The sequence below is a fragment of the Puma concolor genome, chromosome E4, assembly GCF_028749965.1.
Source record: "Puma concolor isolate L17-30 chromosome E4, mPumCon1.1.hap2, whole genome shotgun sequence".
In the NCBI taxonomy this organism is placed as follows: Eukaryota; Metazoa; Chordata; class Mammalia; order Carnivora; family Felidae; genus Puma; species Puma concolor.
This window is the reverse complement of record NC_141683.1, coordinates 67765506-67784861: the sequence shown is the minus strand read 5'-3', so window position 1 is coordinate 67784861 and position 19356 is coordinate 67765506. Positions and strand designations below refer to the sequence as shown.

The following is a 19356-nucleotide window of genomic DNA, read 5'->3' as shown; positions in this document are numbered from 1 at the left end:
TTACACACTGGGGCTTGAAGAACCACGTCTCGGGACAGGTCACCCTGTAATGTTCTAACACAAAATCGGCGGCCATCTCCAGCAGAAAGAGGAAGTCCTTGGGCCCTGCTTATCCCCCACAGTGAAGGGACAGTACCAGCGACACGAGATTCTATCTCTAGTGCTTGCGGACGTCCCTCGGTCAAAGCTCCACGTGTCTCTGGAGCTTGTCCTTCGCCACCACCACCGCAGCCAACTTAGCCCTCCTCTGACATGCGCCTGGCTCGTTTCAGCCTTGGCCGCTGCTGGGAATGCCATTCATATACCCAGCGAGCCACTTGTGCATTTTCCAGGTAGGAGGAGGAGGAGACGAGGACATGAAGGAGTATAGAGGGGTAGCAAGTTCAGCGGAGAGAACTGAGACTCAGAAGGGAGCTGAGCCTTGAAATGATTACAGTTCAGGGGCGCCTGGGTGGCTCAGTGGGTTAAGCGTCCGACTTCGGCTCAGGTCACCATCTCGCAGTTCGTGAGTTCGAGCCTCGCGTCGGGTTCTGTGCTGACCGCTGGAAGCCTGGAGCCTGCTTTGGATTCTGTGTCTCCCTCTCTCTGCCCCTACCCTGCTCGAGCTCTGTCTCTCAAAAATGAATAAACATTAAAAAAAATTTTTTTAAATGCTAGGGAGTCGGGGCACCTGTTGGTTCAGTCGGTTATGCATCGTGAGATCGAGCCCTGTGTCGGGCTCTGGCTGACAGCTCGGAGCCTGCTTGGGATTCTCTCTCTCTCCCTCTCTCTCTGCCCCTCCCCGACTCACACATTCCCACTCTCTCAAAATCAATAAACTTAAAAAACAAAAAACCCACCGATTTGTCATCTGACACTTGACGTGAGTCTCAGTGTGGCACAGACACACCCAACATTGAGGCTGCCTCGGTGGTACCAGCAGGACGCCCCCGCCTCTCCATGGTGTGGACACTCCAGGACCGGGCTCTGGGGCCACACTCTCCTCCAGAAGGTCCGCCAGGCCCCGAAAACAGGCTGGTCCCCTCCAGATCCAGTGTTCATGCGACGGTTCACGCACGGTGCTGGACACTGGGGGGACGTGAAGCCTCGTTCCCCATGGTTGACATCTCAAGTCCAACCCAGCGGACTCAGAGGTGGGAATTCCTCCCGAGGTCATTCCCTGACCCCTGACTTGACTCTCCATCCATACGTCTCTCACTTATTCCGTCGTCCCTCGGGCCGAGAGCTTCCTGTCCAGAGTCCGTCTCCCTGTGGTGAAAACGCCACCAGCCTGGATGGCTCACATCACGTGGAGGGCGGAGACCCGTCGGAAGGAGGCGCCTGAATGTCCAGATGCACAATCGCGTCTGGAACAGACACCTTCTCCAAAGAGCAGGGACGCTGCGAAAAACCCAGAGGTGACACGTTTCCCGCTGTGGGTTCTGGGGACGCCGGCCTGCTCCCGTCAAGGAGATGCTGAGAGGCTAAGGTTTTGGCGAGCCCGTCGCTTGTCCCGTGGCTCCCTGCCCAGCTGGCCCTGCACACCCCCACGTGCCACAGGTGCTGGGGCTCCTGGCGGTGAGTGCCGAGCCGCAGAGCCCAGTACTGGTCGGGGCTCCCGGTGGCAGGCAGCAGAAAGTGGGGCAGGACACGGGGACGCTCCTGAGCCCAAGCGGTCTAGTTCCATCCATGCCTGGGCCCTGGAGGCTGGTCGGGGCCACCGCTGCAGCCGCCTCCCCTCCCCCCTGCCATCACCACCAATGTTCTCTGTGGCCCACGCGTCCGCGACCGTGCACGTATCCAGTCGGCTTTTTGTATGTCGATTACAACTCGATAGAGTGGTTTTTCTTTTCAGTGCTTTTTTTTTTTTTTTAAATTTGAGAGAGAAAGACAGAGTGCAAGTGGGAGAGGAACAGAGAGAGAAGGAGACCTAGAATCCGAGGCAGGCTCCAGGCTCTGAGCAAGCAGTCAGCACAGAGCCCGACGCAGGGCTCGAACCCACGAACCAGGAGATCATGACCTGAGCCGAAGTCGGACGCTTCACCGACGGAGCCACCCAGGCGCCCCAGTAGAGTAATTTTACTACTAGAACCCGAAGTTTACCAGCTCATTATCCCATTTTTTAAGGGAAAAGAGTTCTCAAATACCTCTAAGTGCTGACAGCCTTTTTTGTAGGATAAAGTTCCTTAGATGTGTGCACACATAAAATCGTGTGCAAACCCCGCATCGTTAAAGTCCTACATCAACTGAATTTTGAAATCAAACGCCCCCTCCACTACTGCTTTCCGCTGCCTTAGACAAGCGGCTTTCAAACCATTTTTAATGGGCAGCCAGCAAGAGACACATTTTACCCAAGGAATAAATAGCGAACATGCTTCCTCAGAAATTAAATGCGGATGATAACCACGTGTACTCCAGGAGTTGTCATGAAGAGGGGGTGAGATCACATGTAGAAAGAAGTCAGTCTATCACAGGGACGCCTGGTGGCTCTGTCCGTTGAGCGAACGACTTCGGCTCAGGTCATGATCTCGCGGTTCATGGGCTCGAGCCCCACGTCGGGCTCCGTGCTGACGGCTCGGAGCCTGGAGCCTGCTTCGGATTCGGTGTCTCCCCCTCTCTCTGCCTCTCCCCTGCTTGTGCTCTGTGTGTGTGTGTCTCTCTCTCAAAAATTAAACCTTTTTTTAAAAAAAGAAAACTTGGTATTAGTTTAGCAGTAACTAGCTATCCTTGTTCCTGGTGATGATAATTGTAATTTCCTTGACAATTAATTTCCTCTGAAGCCTTGGCTAGCTGACTGGAGAAGGCTAAGGATTCCTAAAGCAGGAACGCACACCCAATGCTTTCTGGTTCAGATCTGCACGTGGCAATTCGGTACCAAAAGGCCCTTGGGGTCCAACCAACTCCACTTGGACCCGAATCCCCAGTGTCCCCTTCCCGTGATGACACCTAGGATGCAAAGGTCACATGCCCCCCCCCCGGGGTGGGGGAGGGCAGCTCACAGAGACTGGATTCAGATTTAGGATGAAATCGTCAACCCAGCCCTGAAATAAGTCCCAGGCTGTAGGACAAAGGGAGTGGGGTGGGGGGCGGGGGGCTGGGAGATTCTGGGAAGTGTCCCCACGCTGGGTCTCTGTCCCCAGCAACAAGAGAGCTGGCTCGGTCTCAGAGTCACAAATTGTGCTGACGTCACTGTTTCCAGAGCCTGAATTGTAAGCCTTCCCGGGATCTTCCCCTGTCTGACACTCAGCATTTCCTGCTTGGTGCTCATCTACCGACACCTCCCTTCACTTCACCAAGTAGGGTATTGAAATGCCTCGTTCCTGCTGAATTTTCAGAACTTCAGATGACTCATACTGTGCACTTGAGAGTATGCAAAAAGAATCGAACCATCCCTGTTGTTAAAGGCGGTAGTTTCACATTTTTGAGATTGTATAAATCTGCATTTTCTTCTTGTACTTTGGAAACCCTTGCGGGGGCGGGGGGTGATGGCAGAATCAGGAAGGAGGTGGACCTGGAGGAAGTCAAACCGGACACAAACGTGACGTTCGTCTGCATGGCCACTTTTTCTATTTCTGGAAACATTTTCTGGGACCTGGAGCTTGATGGAATCCGATTTCTTTGCCTCTGATCCCTCCCTCACCTTAAATGCAGGTAAGTGGTTCATTCCTCTGCCCCACTGTCTTGTCTAACCCCAGAGCCTTCACCTTCACCCTTGCTGATGACGCCCCAGATTCTGTCCAGCCCCATTCTTTCCTGAACATCAGCCCCATCGCCAAGGCAGTCCAGTGATATCAGACCCAGAAAGTTCAAGGTGAACAACCCAGCATTTTCTGCAATATTTGTGTTCCTTCTTTGCATTAAGAACCTAATGACACCACGCATTCATCTAAGCTGGAAACCCTAGGGTCTTCAGTTTCCCTTGAGGAGCAGCCTGGCCTTCTGATTCACTGCCCCTCACCCACCTGTATCTACTACAGTTTCAGTATCTCTCAAATCCACCCCCTCCTCCCCATTTCTGCTGCCATCGTTCAGGCTCACAGCATCTTTGTGTGAAGCTATGGTGATGGCCTTCTAATTGATTTCCTTGTTTCTCCATCCAACCATCCATCCATCCATCCATCCATCCAACGATCTGTCCATCCAACCATCCATCCATCCATCCAATCGTCCATCCATCCAACCATCCATCCATCCATCCAACCATCCATCCATCTGCCCATCCAACCATCCATCCATCCATCCATCCATCCATCCAACCATCCATCCATCCGTCCATCCAACCATCCATCCATCCAACCATCCGTCCATCCATCCATCCATCCAACCATCCATCTATCCTACAAATATTTATTGGGCCCCTACTATACATCAAGCACTATTGTAGGACTCAGGGATACAGATAAACCAAATAAGATTCCTGCCTTTATGGAACTTACATTCTCGTGGTGTAGCCAGATAACGTGCAACAGATAAAGGAATTCTGGATGGGACAGTAGATTGGAACTTTCCTGTAGAGTCTTGTACTGCCGATGCCTCAAAAAAGTAAAGGATATGCAGGGTGCCTGGGTGCTTGGGTGGCTCAGTTGGTTAAACATCTGACTTCGGCTCAGGTCATGATCTCGCCGTTTGTGAGTCCGAGCCCCACGTCAGGCTCTGTGCTGACAGCTCAGAGCCTGGAGTCTGCTTCGGATTCTGTCTCTCTGTCTCTCTTTCTGCCACTCCCTAACTTGTGCTCTGTCTCCCTTTCTCTCTCAAAAATAATAACAGTTTAAAAATTTCTTAAAAGAATAAGCAAAAAAATTCATCAACAACAATCATATCAGGAATGAGGGATAGCTAGGACAATAAACTTCAAAAGCTGTTAATTGAGACAAGAAACAAGATGCTGGGTGGATTAGGGAAGCTGGAGAGGGCTGGTCGTTGACTCCTAGCCTTGGTCCCTGCTCCCCTGGAAACTGCAGAGAGAATCTACAAGGTCCTGAGGATTCTAATGCCCCCAAAGCCCAGAGAGGCTGAGCATGTAGGTACCCGTATGCATTTACTCCACTAAGAAGTAGAAGAAAGGGCCGCTGGGGAGAAAGGGGTACAATGTGGAGAGTGGGCAGCAGGACTGATTCTGACCAAAGAGAAGGTTCCAGGGCAACCGGCTAAGCCTGGCGACAATGAAAGCTTTCTGTGTTCTTCCTGGCGGGGAGGAGATTCTGACTCCACGATCTCACAGAGGGAGCAGAACCCCGGCTTCCTACCGCCAACACTCCATCCACTGAGGTCCCTGCGCCCCCAGATCCCCCGACCCCCACAACGACATGCAGAGAGAGAAAGGCAAACCAATCACAGTTACAAGAGGGAAGAGTCGAGGAGTCACCCGCAGCCCATCAGAGCAAATAAAACCAACGGATGCACTTCCAAGAGCAGGAGCAGGATGGGGAGAACATTGCAGCTATGAAAGCAGGAGACGGAGGGAGGGGGGAAATGTAGCAGGCAAAAGTCAGGCCCGCATGAGAAGAAGTCAGAACGCAGACAACAGAAGAAAGTTCCAGAAGACGGGAATCTCTTCCTGTTCTGCAGCCTGACGAGACAATGAATCCAGTGGAACAAGGACTCAAAGATGAGACGGTAAAACAGGAACGAGAGAAGGGAGATTTCAGATTTAAGGGAACGAATAAATTAAGGGCCACGTCATTATAGAATTAAAGTATGAACTAGAAATGAGAAGAGGGGCCCCTGGGGGGGCTCAGTCGGCTGAGTGTCTGACTTTGGCTCAGGTCGCGATCTCACGGTTTGTGGGTTCAAGCCCTGCGTGACCGAGGATATAATAGCCAGACCAGATGCCGCTTCAGGAGGAAGACAAAAGGCAGATGTTCACAAAGAGGTCAAGGAATAGAGCGTCCAAAGTCTTTCTTGAAAATAAAAACAAAACAGGGGGCGCCTGGGTGGCGCAGTCGGTTAAGCGTCCGACTTCAGCCAGGTCACGATCTCGCGGTCCGTGAGTTCGAGACCCGCGTCAGGCTCTGGGCTGATGGCTCAGAGCCTGGAGACTGTTTCCGATTCTGTGTCTCCCTCTCTCTCTGCCCCTCCCCCATTCATGCTCTGTCTCTCTCTGTCCCAAAAATAAATAAAAAACGTTGAAAAAAAATTAAAAAAAAAAAAAGAAAATAAAAACAAAACAAAAAACAAAACAAAACAAAAACCCACTGCTTGTTATAAAATCAAACCTGAAGGGGAACGAATCGAATGAAGAACGCAAGAATGGAGATATCATTGCCAAACAAAAGACGTGGGGAGGATATTGAATCCATTTAAACACAGAATTGTTGCTGAAATAAAAAGGGGGGGGGGCGGGTAGAAGGTGGAATCATGGCCACCAGCCAGAACATACGCCGTATAAACCTGGACCGTGTGTAGCAACAATACTAGAAGACTTCCGCGGCCACCAGGGAAGGGCTGTCACATCTGGTCGTGTCGGAGTGACGGGTACTGGATGTAGCTTCCCGTGAAACCACTACTTAAGTGGGCAGAGGAGACACCTATATCCGGGAACCGGGCCGCCCGCAGCGCAGGGCTGAGGTCCTGCAATACCGATGTCAAAGGCGTAACGTAAATCAGGGCAAGGAGACAAAAACGCTTTCATCATTAGAGAGGAAATGAAGCTCGAGGATGGATTTGGATGCCCTCTGGGTGGCCCCCGCCGTGTCTTTTTCCTCCTCTGGAATACGTGTGTGAGAGATGAGGTCTATTCTTTAGGGCAATTAGTGCTTTTCTCTGTTTGAGTGGCTCGTGTTTGGTATTTCGTATTAATTTTCCGTCCTTTTGATGTGTTTTATTCAAATGTCTACATCAGGGACAGCTGTTTTCCACTGTTGAAATCTACAATCTAAGGGGCGCCCGGGTGGTTCACTCGGTTGAGCGTGCGACTTCGGCTCAGGTCGTGATGTCACGGTTCGTGAGTTCGAGCCCCGCGTCGGGGTCCGGGCTGACGGCTCGGAGCCTGGAGCCTGCTTCCGATTCTGTGTCTCCCTCTCTCTCTGCCCCTCCCCTGCTCACACTCTGTCTCTCTCTGTCTCTCAAAAATGAATAAACGTTAAAAAAAAATAATTTAGAAATATAGAACCTACGAGCACTACATATTTCCTCATAACAACAATAAACTGTACATTTGTTATTATATCTTATTTTAAAATCAGGAAGCCTCTGAAACATCTATATAACCCTACCACAGAAACACGACTCGTTGTCTGTTCTTATGTCATTAGCACTTAAGAACAAGAATTGTAAGAGGCGCTTGGATGGCTCAGTCGGTTAAGTGTCCAACCCTTGATTTAGGCTCAGGTCTTGATCTCATGGTTCATGGGTTCGAGCCCCGCGTCAGACTCTGCACCATCACCATGGACCCTGCTTGGGATTCTTTCTCTGCCCCTACACTGTGCTCGCACGTATGCTCTCTCTCAGTCTCTCTCTCAAAAATAAATAAATAAATAAACATTAAAAAAAAAAAAAAGAAAAAGTGTCATACAAATACAGAATATGATTTGGGGGAAATCCCAAGAATTCCTGGGAATTATGATTTGTGCCTGGATCCCAAGGATTAATGTTACTTTGTTATCGGATGAAATCTGCATGTTCCTCAAATTTCAGCTCACACATTCCCTCTTCTTTAAAATATCCTGTGTTTAAAATAAGCCCCAAACGTCTGTATTAGCCAAGGCTGATTACTGGAAATGTCTTAAATCCAATATAATCTAGTCTAGGCAAAGGAATGCTTTACTGGATGACGTAGCTGGGCATGGTTGTGGCTTGAGGCACAGCTGGATCCAGGAGTTTATTTATTTAAAAAATTTTTTTAAATGTTTTTTTATTTATTTTTGAGACAGAGAGACACAGAGCATGAGCAGGGGAGGGGCAGAGAGAGAGGGAGACACAGAATCGGAAGCAGGCTCCAGGCTCCGAGCCGTCAGCCCAGAGCCCGACGCGGGGCTCGAACCCACGAACCGTGAGATCGTGACCTGAGTCGAAGTCTGACGCTCAACCGACTGAGCCACCCAGGCGCCCCGTGGATCCAGGAGTTTAGAATGCCATGATTCTTCTCTCTGTCTCTCTCCCTCCCTCCCAGCTTTTCCTCTGACGTAGGGGTAGTTTCTCTCCACATACAGTTAAAGATACCAGACATGCATTTTCCGTAAAACTCATGACCCTAGCCCAAGAGATAGCGAATGCTTTTCTAGTAGGTTTGATGAAAGTCCTCAGTAGCGTTCTGAGTGTCCCTGTGAGCACACACTCTCATCCCTGCACCCGGCGATTGGCATCTAGGATGTGGATACTCTGAATGGCCAGACTTGGGTCACCTGCCCTCATCTGGGATCACCCCTACCTGAGTACATGGAAGGGATACAGCTGGGTGTGCGGGAGCCACGGATGCCACCAGACCTCCATTCTTCTCTCCTGCCCCGGTGGGGATCAGTACCTCTCTGTCTACACCGCCATAACTGCTATTTCTTCCCGTGTTGCGTTACCTCCCGCAGGGTGCTCCTGCCTGTCTCCCCCCTGCCACCTGCCCCCGTGTGCTTCCCAAGAGGCTCCCCTTCCTCTTTGTGGCATTTCAGCGACCAGCACGTGCCTGGCATGTAGTAGGTACTCAATAGCTGAAGTGTATTGGCATTTTTTACGTGTTAGACACTGTCCAAAGTTCCGTAGGAGCCTGTTTTCACAGCCATACTGTGAGGCACGTGATATTATCCCCCATTTCGATATTTATGGAACAAGTTAATAAAAATAAGTCATGGCTGTAAGAAGGTGTAAACGGAACCCCATCATACAACCCAAGGGCTGTCTGTCTCAGCGGACCACACCTGGTGCCATCAAAGGGAGCTCTTGTCTCGTGGGCACTTCCCCAAAGGGAGCTGGTCTGACCACAGAAAAGGCTGGCGTGACCTCCAGCAGAGAGGCTGGGTCGGCGCCAATGACGTCACCTCTGCTCCCCTTAACATCGTAAGATATCTGGGCTCCCCCCGAGGCCGACAAACAAAAGAACAACTGCCTTTTGCAGTAAGTAATCCCTGATGCTGGACGTAGTCTGAGACACACAGAAGGAATCCCTCTGGCGGATCAGTCGTGGACTACAAAGCAGGAGGGACCTTAAAAATCATCCAAGACTGTGCTTTTGTTCTCAAGATGAGGAAACAGAGGCCTGGAGAGGTTAAAGAAATCGCCCAAGGTCGCACCGCTAGTGAGAAACGAGAACCTGGAAGGAGATCCCAGGTCCCTTTCTGTGTCTCCTGCGCCCCAAGGAGTCACAGACCCTAAATTTTTACTCAGAGGTTCATGGCCCTAGCGTCAAGCCGTCATTATTGGGCAGGTGGCCTCCACGCGCTGTCCACAGTTTCTTGTACACACACTCTGGAGGCGCCTTGGTTTGGGGAAGTCAGAGGCGGGAGCCCCAGGACACAACGCTGTTGCCTAGAACCTTCCGTGCTTAGAGTGGTAGAACAGTGCTGCCACGACCTGGATGCCAGGATGTCGGGAGGTCTGTCTCGTGTCCTCAGGGGTGGGACGGCGGAGGCCGTTCTTTTAATGATCGGATCGGCCGAGCAAAGACCCTCTGATCCCGCCAGCCTCCTGCAACCCTCTCCCTGCCATGGCCATCACTTCAGGGCGCCCTACATCTCCTAACGCCTCCCCGGCCGCTCCCAGCCCAACCCGGGGTAGCTTTTTCTAGCCCTGGGACGACATGTGGCACGATTACTGGGCTTTCTCACTTGATTCGATGCTGTTATCGATGTGTCTCCTGGGCTGGCCACTGCTCTTCATGGTTGCAGAGTCCGGAACACCCCAAAACCCTCAGTTTCCCCAGTAACAGACCCTCACCCGATACGTGCGGACCCCAGGGCAAGGACGCAAGTGAGGCCCCGCACGCCGCCCATCTAAATTTTTTTTTTTCAACATTTATTTATTTTTTGGGACAGAGAGAGACAGAGCATGAACGGGGGAGGGGCAGAGAGAGAGGGAGACACAGAATCGGAAACAGGCTCCAGGCTCTGAGCCATCAGCCCAGAGCCCGACGCGGGGCTTGAACTCACGGACCGCGAGATCGTGACCTGGCTGAAGTCGGACGCTCAACCGACTGCGCCACCCAGGCGCCCCAACGCCGCCCATCTAAACAGCGAGATGTGATACATCACACCCATAAACTGCCCCCACTCCTGATAAATCCATTTTTTATAGCAGCGAAATTTTAAGATATGTGTAGAGCGATGAGTCAGTCAGTTAAGCGTCCAACTTCGGCTCAGGTCATGATCTCACGGTTCGTGGGTTCGAACCCCACGTGGGGCTTTGTGCCGACAGTCCGGAGCCCGGAGCCTGCTTCAGATTCTGTGTCTCCCTCTCTCTCTGTCCCTCCCCCACTTGTGTTCCGTCTCTCAAAAATGAAAAAACATTAAAAAGATTACTTTTTAAAGTAGTGTCTGATTTCACTCCAGTTACATGGGGATCGCATACATAAACTCACGACTCTGTGTTTACGCATTCACCTCTTTGCTGAAATTTTTTGTAACCCAAGATCAATGCTTGCGGCACTTACCGGGTCATTGCAGACATACCCAGGGTGCAGAACACTTTGAGCCACCTGACGCACGCGTTCCAAGCTGAGGCTGAACGGGGAGAAGCTCTGCCTCCTGTGTTCACCTGTCCTATCGTGAAAACAAGTGTCTTTTCTGCCGTCCATTTAGTACCACAGATCTCACATTTCTGCGCTTTTTGGGGGTGACTTTGCTGTTTTTAAATGGCCTCCAAGGCTGTCCTGTGTTCCTGAGCCCAAGAAGACTGAGAGGTGCCTTACGGAGCGAGTACGTGTTCAGACGTGAGTTATGTGCTTTCAGCCGTGAGTTCGATGTTAATGAATCAACAATATCTATTGAATAAGGCGTCTTTTTTTAAAAAAATGTTTAATGTTTATTTATTTTTGAGAGAGAGAGGGAGAGAGAATGTAAACAGGGGAGGGACAGAGAGAGAGGGAGACACAGAATCGGAAGCAGTCTCCAGGATCAGCACAGAGCCCGACACGGGGCTCGAACCCACGAACCGCGAGATCATGACCTGAGCCGAAGTCAGACGCTCAACCGACTGAGCCACCCAGGTGCCCCAAATTCTGTATTGAAACAGAAGCACCCATAAAGCAAGATTATGTGTGGATCCAATGACAAAAATGCTGTCACCGGAGGCACACAGGAAAGTGATCCCGTATCTCGGTTCAGTGTTCATTAACCCAGTGCTGGTGGTGATTTCACAGGCCGTGATCACTGCAGAGAATGAGAATGGACTGTATGTACGAATGTGAGAGTTGAGTTTAAGATTGCAAAACACTCCATGGCGGGTTTATGTGGCTATGGCCAGTCCCGCTCCCCGAGGGCCTCCAGAACCCCAAACGGGAACCCGCCGAGGAACGAGAAGGTAGACGCTGGCATTGTGCCCCCTGAGCCCCTCACAGCCATGCTGAGAAGAGGGCTTGGCCAGTTACCCAATTGGTCTTTTTTACCTGCACCCTTCCACTCTTCCGACGGGTCCGCGCTCTGAAAACAGCGCCCGTCCCCGGGGTTGGCAGTGACCCAGCCCACAGACTCATGGCGTCCAGACGTAGTCACCTTGCATTTTGAAAACACAGGGCGAGAGGAGTGGAGAGAGGCCCTTCTCTGGGGCCCGACCCCTGTTAGTCAACAGAACGGAAGTCTGGGGTTGCAGACCCCACAGTGCCATCACTGAGCCCCGGAGCCCAGCAACAAAGCCTTCCGCGTGTTACCTGACGCATCACACTTTGTGTGCACACACGTGTTCGAGGGCCAGAGCGGGGTGCGGTCTGAGGACGGTCCTCCGAGGCTGCCCGGGGAGGCATCCAGACCAGATATCATACCGACATGGGTCTTCAAGAGGATAGTTTGGCTCAAGAATTTCACTGAACCTCTTTTACCACAGCCCAGCGTCACTGGCTCTGAGGCTCCAGCAAGAGAGTGAGACGATGCCCGTGAGTTTTTCCGGAATAGTGTGTTTGTGTTACGTCGTCATTGAGATCTCCTTCTGGTGAGAGGACGTTTGTTTATGGTTTTGGAGGAGGGACAGCAGATAGCTCTGTCCGGTCACCCAGCCCGTGTGTTGTTGTTGTTTTTTTTTTAATTTATTTTATTTTAATTTTTTTAATGTTTATTTATTTTTGAGAGAGAGACACACAGTGTGAGGGGGGGGGGCGGGGGGGTGTGGGAAGAGAGAGAGGGAGACACAGAATCTGAAGCAGGCTCCAGGCTCTGAGCTGTCAGCACAGAGCCCGACACAGGGCTCGAACCCATGGTGAGATCATGACCTGAGCCAAAGTCAGACACTTAACTGACTGAGCCCCCAGAGGCCCCGTGTTTCTTTCTTTTTTTTTTTTTTTTTGAAGAAAATGTGCCTTGCTTGGTTCACAGTCCCTTGAACTTAGCGCTTTGCCCCAGATTCTAGCTCAGGATTGTCAGGAAATCTAGCTTTCTCCCGCGAGGTGTTACTCTGCCGCTGTATGTCATTTTCTCCTTGTCCCCTCATCGGCCTTTTTGCTTATTTCCATCTGTCGGGGCTTAGCATCCAAGGCTGCTGGTCGCTAGCTGTGTGACCTTTGCAAAGTCCCTCGGTGCCTCCGTTCTGCATTTACAGCATGGGGATGCTTGCACCCACCACGTGGCTCTGTGACAGTGACACCTTCTCTTGTCCCCCGTCGATGAGGGTCGAGCCGAGCACAGACTAGTACTTTCTCAGCACACATCCCGGGGGGGGGGGGGGGCTGTGGCAGGAGGACTTAACTATTCTCTCTGTTTTCCTCTGTCACAAGGATTTCACTGAACCCTACTAGAGCCTTGCCAGGGTCACACAGCAAGGGATCACTGAAGACGAAGGCTGCTTTGGTAGGACCCCAGGGAGGCCCGGGCAGAGCAGGAAGAAACCAAATCCTTGACAGCGAGGGCTGGCAGGGCTCCTGCCGAACTAAGAGAACAAGCGCGCATTACATGGGGTGTTAACGCAGCAGAGATGAAACCCCCCAGCGGGTGAACAAAGGGATCTTGGTCTTGACCTAGTAGCTTCTCCAGGGTCGGGACCAGCCTCGCTCAAATCCCAACAAGGGGATTCCGTCTGGGGCGCCTGGGTCCGCTCACACCAGGGGAGGGGCGGCTCGCCTGCTCCTAGCCTGAGAGCGAGGGCAGCGTCCTGGGGCCACCAGGACTTGGGCGGGGGTGGGGGAGAGGCCGAGACTGATGGGGGCGGGGCAGGAGGGGGGGCGGAGCCAGGTGGATCCCATGAGGGGGGCGGGAGGAGCGAGGCTGAAGTTTGGTGGGAGCAACGGAGAAGAAGGAAGCTGTTGGGGGGGCTGGGGGTTCACAGACGGGTAGGCGGGCTCGGACCAGCCGGGAGGAGCGGCCACCGCGGCCGTCATCACCGTGCCCGGCGGCGATGTCTCCGCAGACCCTGACACCCACCCACCTCCTCCAGGAAGCCCGCAGCCCACCACCACGCCAGCGGCTCTGACTGACCTGTGACTTGGGGGCCCCCGCCCCCGCCCCTAAGTCCCGAGGAAGACCCCGCGGATCCCAAGTAGGCCCAGCTTTCCCGCAAAGTGACAGAAATCATTAGCGGATCTAAATTAAAAGTCACCAGTCGGAAGGGCGTGGGAAGTCTCCGAAGCACGGGAAAGAGGCAATCGAAGGCAAGCATTGGCTCCTTTTCAGGCCCGGCTTTATCAAAGATTTGCTGAGATCCTACTGCTACCAAGGGACAGACAGGTCACAGCTCCTGTTCTCAAGAAGCTTGCTTTCAGGGGCACCTGGGTGGCTCAGTGGGTTAAGGGTCTGACTCTTGATTTCGGCTCAGGTCGCGGTCTCCCCGTTTGTGGGTTCGGGCCCCGCGTCAGGCTCTGCGCCGACAGCTGGACGCTTGGAGCCCGCTTGGGATTCTGTGTCTCCCTCTCTCTCTCTGCCCCTCCCCTGCTTGTTCCCTGTCTCTCTCCCCAAAAGAAATAAATAAACATTAAAAAAGGCAAAGCAAAAAGTGGGGGATACCTATATATATATATATATATATATATATATATGTATACATAGGTACATATAGGTATATATCTTTATACACCTATATGTACCTTTATATCTGAAGTCCTGAAAGGCAGGATAGCCTATGGTATATGTTTCAGTGAGAATCCAAATCCAAAAGCAGCAGAAGACCAATGCCCCAGCTCGAAGACAGAGAGAGCTGGACACAACCAACTCAGCCTTTTATTCTATTTGGGTCTTCCACTGATTAGATGAGACCCACCCACGCTGGGGAGAGCAATCTGCTTCATGCAGTCTACCGATTCCAATGTCAGTCTCATCCAGAAGCACCTTCACAGACACGCCTAGAACAACGTTTAGCCAAATAGCTGGGCACTCGATGGCCCAGTCAACTGACATATAAAATTTGCCATTGAATTCTCTCTGCTTCCTAAAATCACCTCCTAAATAAGCCACACGTAAGCCTATATGTTGAGCTCGGCTTTGGGGGCAGTCCAAACTAAAACGAAAGGATTTCCAGCAGCACTGATGTCAAATGAGACGTACGTAAGTCTGGCAAGTAAGACAAACATACAGAGAGATCTCTGCCGTGCAAAAAGGTCTGCACGGGACAGAATATCCATCGTTCCGAGCACCTGCAAACTAAACGCCAGGAACATGCACCATCCCCAGTCACTGTGACAACCAAAAGGGCCCCATACATTTCCAGAACGCCCCAAGGAGCAGTACCACCCAAGTTATCCCCCGGATCGGAAACCATTTGCCTGGAGGAAGCGAGCTTCAGGCACGGCTTAATCAGGGCTCCACTCCTCAGCCTGCCCTTCCTTTCGCGGGCAAGTCGGCTGCAGCTGTTTTAGGAGCGTATCCGCATACGACAGAGGCCAGAAGAAGTAGGAGCAGTCTGTGCCCACGTTTCCAGCAAGATTCCTGAGACCCACCCTAACGGGGTCGGACAAAGTCTCGTATCTGCCTCTATGGATGGCTTACCTGGAGCATGGAATTTTCTATGGGTTTTGGGGAGCCAATCACGGTCCGGTCTGGTGGAGGAGGTGGGGGCGGGGTCACTTTCTCCGAAGCCCTTGGCGTCCAGTGGCCGATGCCTGGATAAAAGCCTGAGCATTGTCAGGAGGGATAGGATGCTGGATGGAGAGCCACGGACTATGCAGGACAGAGAATGGAAACCACGCTGTCTGTGCGTCTGTGGTGTGGGGGGCAGGGGTGAGCCCATCCGAGACTCCTTCATTTAACAGATTTCGTGGGTTCCCCTTGCTCCTCAGCCACGGTCCCAGTGACACGTTCGTGTCCCACACCACTCAGCATCGACGGGAACGTCTGACCGGTCCTTCCAGGGACTGTTTCTCGTTCTGAATCAACAATGGGGCACTCTGGTCTATACATCAGTCTCCGCGAGACAGGTTAGTGTTAATCGGCCCTTGGAAAAATGGGCCCCCTCGTGGTGAGCGACATTAGATTCCTGAGCCTGCATGACGGAACCTGACCTGTGACCAATTTGCCCGGTTGGCTGTGACCTCAGGAGGCCTCGCGCCCGCTGCCCAGCTCCACACGGCCGTGCTCCACCGGGCACCCGCCTCGGGCAGAGTTCTTAGTCCGATCTTGCAAATGAAGAAACTGAGCCTCAGAGAGGCTACGTGATTGGCCCGGGGCCCCCGGTCAGTAGGCGAGCAGCCAAGAGTGGGACCCAAGCGCCCCTGACCACACGGCGCCCGCCTCGCCTCCCACTAGCGACCTCTAACGGGCTGAAGTCGGTCCGAGGCTGCAAAGTTCCCTCCTCGTCCAAGAAATAGTCAACTATGTTCACGCAAGCGACTGCACGCTTCGTGAGACTTAATAAGACCAGGATGCGCGCCTTTGCCCTCTCATTGGAGTCGTTCGTCCCTCCGGCAAGGCCCCCTTGTGCCCTTCTGTCCCTCAAGTGCCAGCACCATAGGGCTCTGACTCAGCGGGGAAGTAGCCTCTTGCAAAGACCAAATAAGGGGCGGATGCCAAGAACAGCAATAAACCCCACAAGGTGTTGGGAATTTAAACAAAGTGTAATCCGGGGTAGGGAGGGTGTCTGTGCCCGGCTGGAGCCCGTGTGACTCCCAAAGGAAAGCTGCCCACCTCCGATGGTCATGGTCGGGAAGGCGCTCCCCGACCGGGCCGCATCTCCTTAATAGGGAAGAGCCTGCGGCCTCTCGGGGAGCTTTTATTCCTGGGGCCGGAAAAGAGCCAACGGTGTTTCTTTGCTCTGCAACGTGTCGGCCTCGGACTGGGCTTTTCGTTCCCTTCTCCCGTCCCCCCCGCCCCAGCCCAGCCCCGGTGTTGCCGGCCTTCCGCTCCCGTGTGAACATTTCTCTTGGGTTTTGACACCTGCTGAGACGACACTCAGCCTCTCCCTGGGGCCACGGGAGCAGGGAGCCGCAGGGATCGGAATCGAAACGTCCGCTGTCTGGACAGCTGGACTTCGGGAGAACACAATGGAGAAATCTGGCCCTTGTTTTGTGGGCGCCCGAGGCCTGGAGGGGCTCTGCTGCGGGGGTCAGCGCGCAGGCCGCCCGGGAGCTGGAGGCAGGGAGGCCACCCAGGGAGGCTCTTATTGTGGGGAGGCTCAGAGATCTGAGAGCACGGGTTCTGGCTTAGCTGAAGGGTTCCCTGCAGGTGGCTGTGACGGGCACGGATGCCGTTTGAGGAAGACCGGATCCTCTCGGGCCGGCTTGCGCCGTGTGGTCAGGGCTGGGTCAGCCTCCCCCTCCTCCCCACCAGGAGGGGGCTGGGTGGTGTGCGTGTGTGTATGTATGTGTGTGTTCGGGGAAGCACTAGCAACCTCCCTGAGGTCAGGCTGGAAGTTTATGTAAATCCCTGTATTGTCGGAGACTTTTTTAATGTTTTTATTTATTTTTGAGAGAGACAGAACACAAGTGGGAGAGGGGCACAGAAAGGGACACAGAATCCGAAGCAGGCCCCGGGCTCTGAGCCGTCAGCACAGAGCCCGACGCGGGGCTCGAACTCATGAACCCCGAGACCATGACCTGAGCCGAAGTCGGATGTTTCAACTGACTGAGCCCCCCAGGCGCCCCCAGGAGAAGGATTTAAACACCTGTGTTCTCAAGCCACCGACATCTTGGGGTCCCTTTGCTATAGCAAAGGTCTGGTCACCACCCCGCTAATGCGCAGAGACCCTGCCCCCCCCCCCCCAGAGGAGGGTGCGAGGCACAGGCTGGGAGCCGTGGAAAGCCGCTGTTTGGTAGAGATTTTCACTTTTGTTTTCAGCGCAGAAAGAATGAGCTGCTTGGCAGGGAAGGTTGCAAAGGATTCAAAAGCGTCTGAACCGCGTCCCATTCATTCATTCCTTCATCCCACAAACGTGGCCTAAGCACCTTTCTGTGACAGGCAGCGGGCGGCCAGCCTCCTATTCCCAACATTCTCCGCCCTCCCTACGCCCACCATGTCCAGGAACCCGCCCGGGCCTTCAGGAAGGGGGCCCGCAGACATGCGCTGTGGATTCCCGGTCAGATGCTTTGCTGTGTGGGCAGTACACGGACGACGAGGGTGGCGTGCTTGGGTCAAGAAAAGTATTCTCGGTCCTTGGGGACCGGTCTCATTCCAGCTCTCACAGACTTGTCATTGTTCGTTTCCATCTATTCGTCACCAGATTTATTCCTGACACACAAATCTCCCTCCTCCCCGGCCCTTGCCCTGCCCTGTGGCTGTTGTCCCTGGTAAGTGTTTAAAGGAGGTGGGGGCCAGATTTGGGCCGAAGGCCCGGCTCGCGCCCCGACTCTTACTGCTTGCCAGCCGGACCACCTGACTTTTAAGTCTCTGGCGTCCAGGTTCCTCATCTACAAAACGGGGATAAGCTTTTCCATCCTGATTGTAGCACGTAGTTGCTGTAAAGTTGACGGGCCAAGGGGGAGTGTCATTGCGAGGTTTTCCAAATCCCGCCATGTATGGTCCCCGGGGCAAGGCGTGGGGGCGGAGTGTGCTCTCAAACCGAGGGTGACATGGGCTGATGCGGTGACCCCAAATGAACCCTCTGCCCCTATCTGTGAGACCCGCCTGTAAATTTCCAGATGGTCAAATATTTCCTTTCATAGGGACCTTGCTAGGGGCGTCTGGGTGGCTCAGTCGGTTAAGCGTCCGACTTCGGCAAAGGTCATGATCTTGTGGTTTGTGGGTTCGAGCCCCGCATCGGGCTCTGTGCTGACAGCTCGGAGCCTGGAGCCTGCTTCGGATTCTTGGTCTCCCTCTCTCTCTGCCCCCCCTCAAAAATAAACTTTAAAATACATTTTTTTTTAATATAGGGACCTTGCTAAAAGCAAAGGGCCCAGCCCAAAGGTCCATCAACAACAGATGACTGGATAAACAAATTGTGTTACATACACAGGATGGAATATTTTTCAGCCATACGACGAGTTACTAATACACATGACCATGTGGGTGAAACTCGAACTCATTATGGTAAGTGGAGGAAGCCAAACACAAAAGGTCACATGTTGTTTAATTCCATTTACGTAAAATATTCAGAAGAGATAAATCCAAACACGCATTACAGAGATTGGTGATTGCCAGGGGCTGGGGTGGGGGAGAAGAAATGCAGAAAAGCTGCTTAATGGGTTTGGAGATTCACCTTGGTGTGATGGAAATATTCTGGACCGAGAGAGAGGAGTGGTGGTTGCACAGCATCATGAATGCACTAAACACCACTGAATCGGTCACCTTCAAATGGCTAATTTTACACTGCGTGAATTTCACCTTAATAATTTTTTTTAATGAAGAGAGCTAATGAATCAAATTGGTAATGTTTCACGATGAAACTTCAGTAATGGCTGCCTATGAACCTTGGGATGAGTTATTATTTTTTTTAATGTGTATTTATTTTGAGGAAGGGAGGAGCAGAGAAAGAGGGAGACACAGAATCCGAAACAGGCTCCAGGCTCCGAGCTGTCAGCACAGAGCCCGACGTGGGACTTGAACTCATGAACCGTGAGACCGTGACCTGAGCCGAAGTTGGACGCTTAACCGACTGAGCCACCCAGGCACCCGGAATGAGTTATTCTTTAAGCTCTTGGAGGATGTGTCTTTGGTTCTCTCCACTCAGAACCCTTCAGGCACCAGGAACCCACAAAATAATCTTGTGGGTACCATTCTTTCATGCAACCGAAGCCTGTACCAGGGTCTGGCTAACTTCATCAAGTGGCTTCTGACTCAGCTTCTGGGTCTCTGCTCAGGGCAGCTTCAATCAGATATTCTGAAATTTATATTTATTCCTTACCTCCTACAAATACTGGGACAGCCGTTCGAGAGAAATTAGACCCAAGTT

The 19356-nt window shown here is 52.6% G+C and overlaps 1 long non-coding RNA gene across 1 annotated transcript in view; it reads right to left on the bottom strand.

Moving 5' to 3' along the window:
• LOC147572762 (uncharacterized) overlaps nucleotides 1–4653 on the bottom strand; it is a 174324-nt gene extending 169671 nt beyond the window's left edge. The window contains exon 1 of the long non-coding RNA XR_015246115.1: nucleotides 4573–4653. This is a non-coding gene — a long non-coding RNA (uncharacterized LOC147572762). The remainder of the gene's footprint in view (nucleotides 1–4572) is intronic.
• Between the last annotated feature and the right edge of the window lie 14703 nt (nucleotides 4654–19356).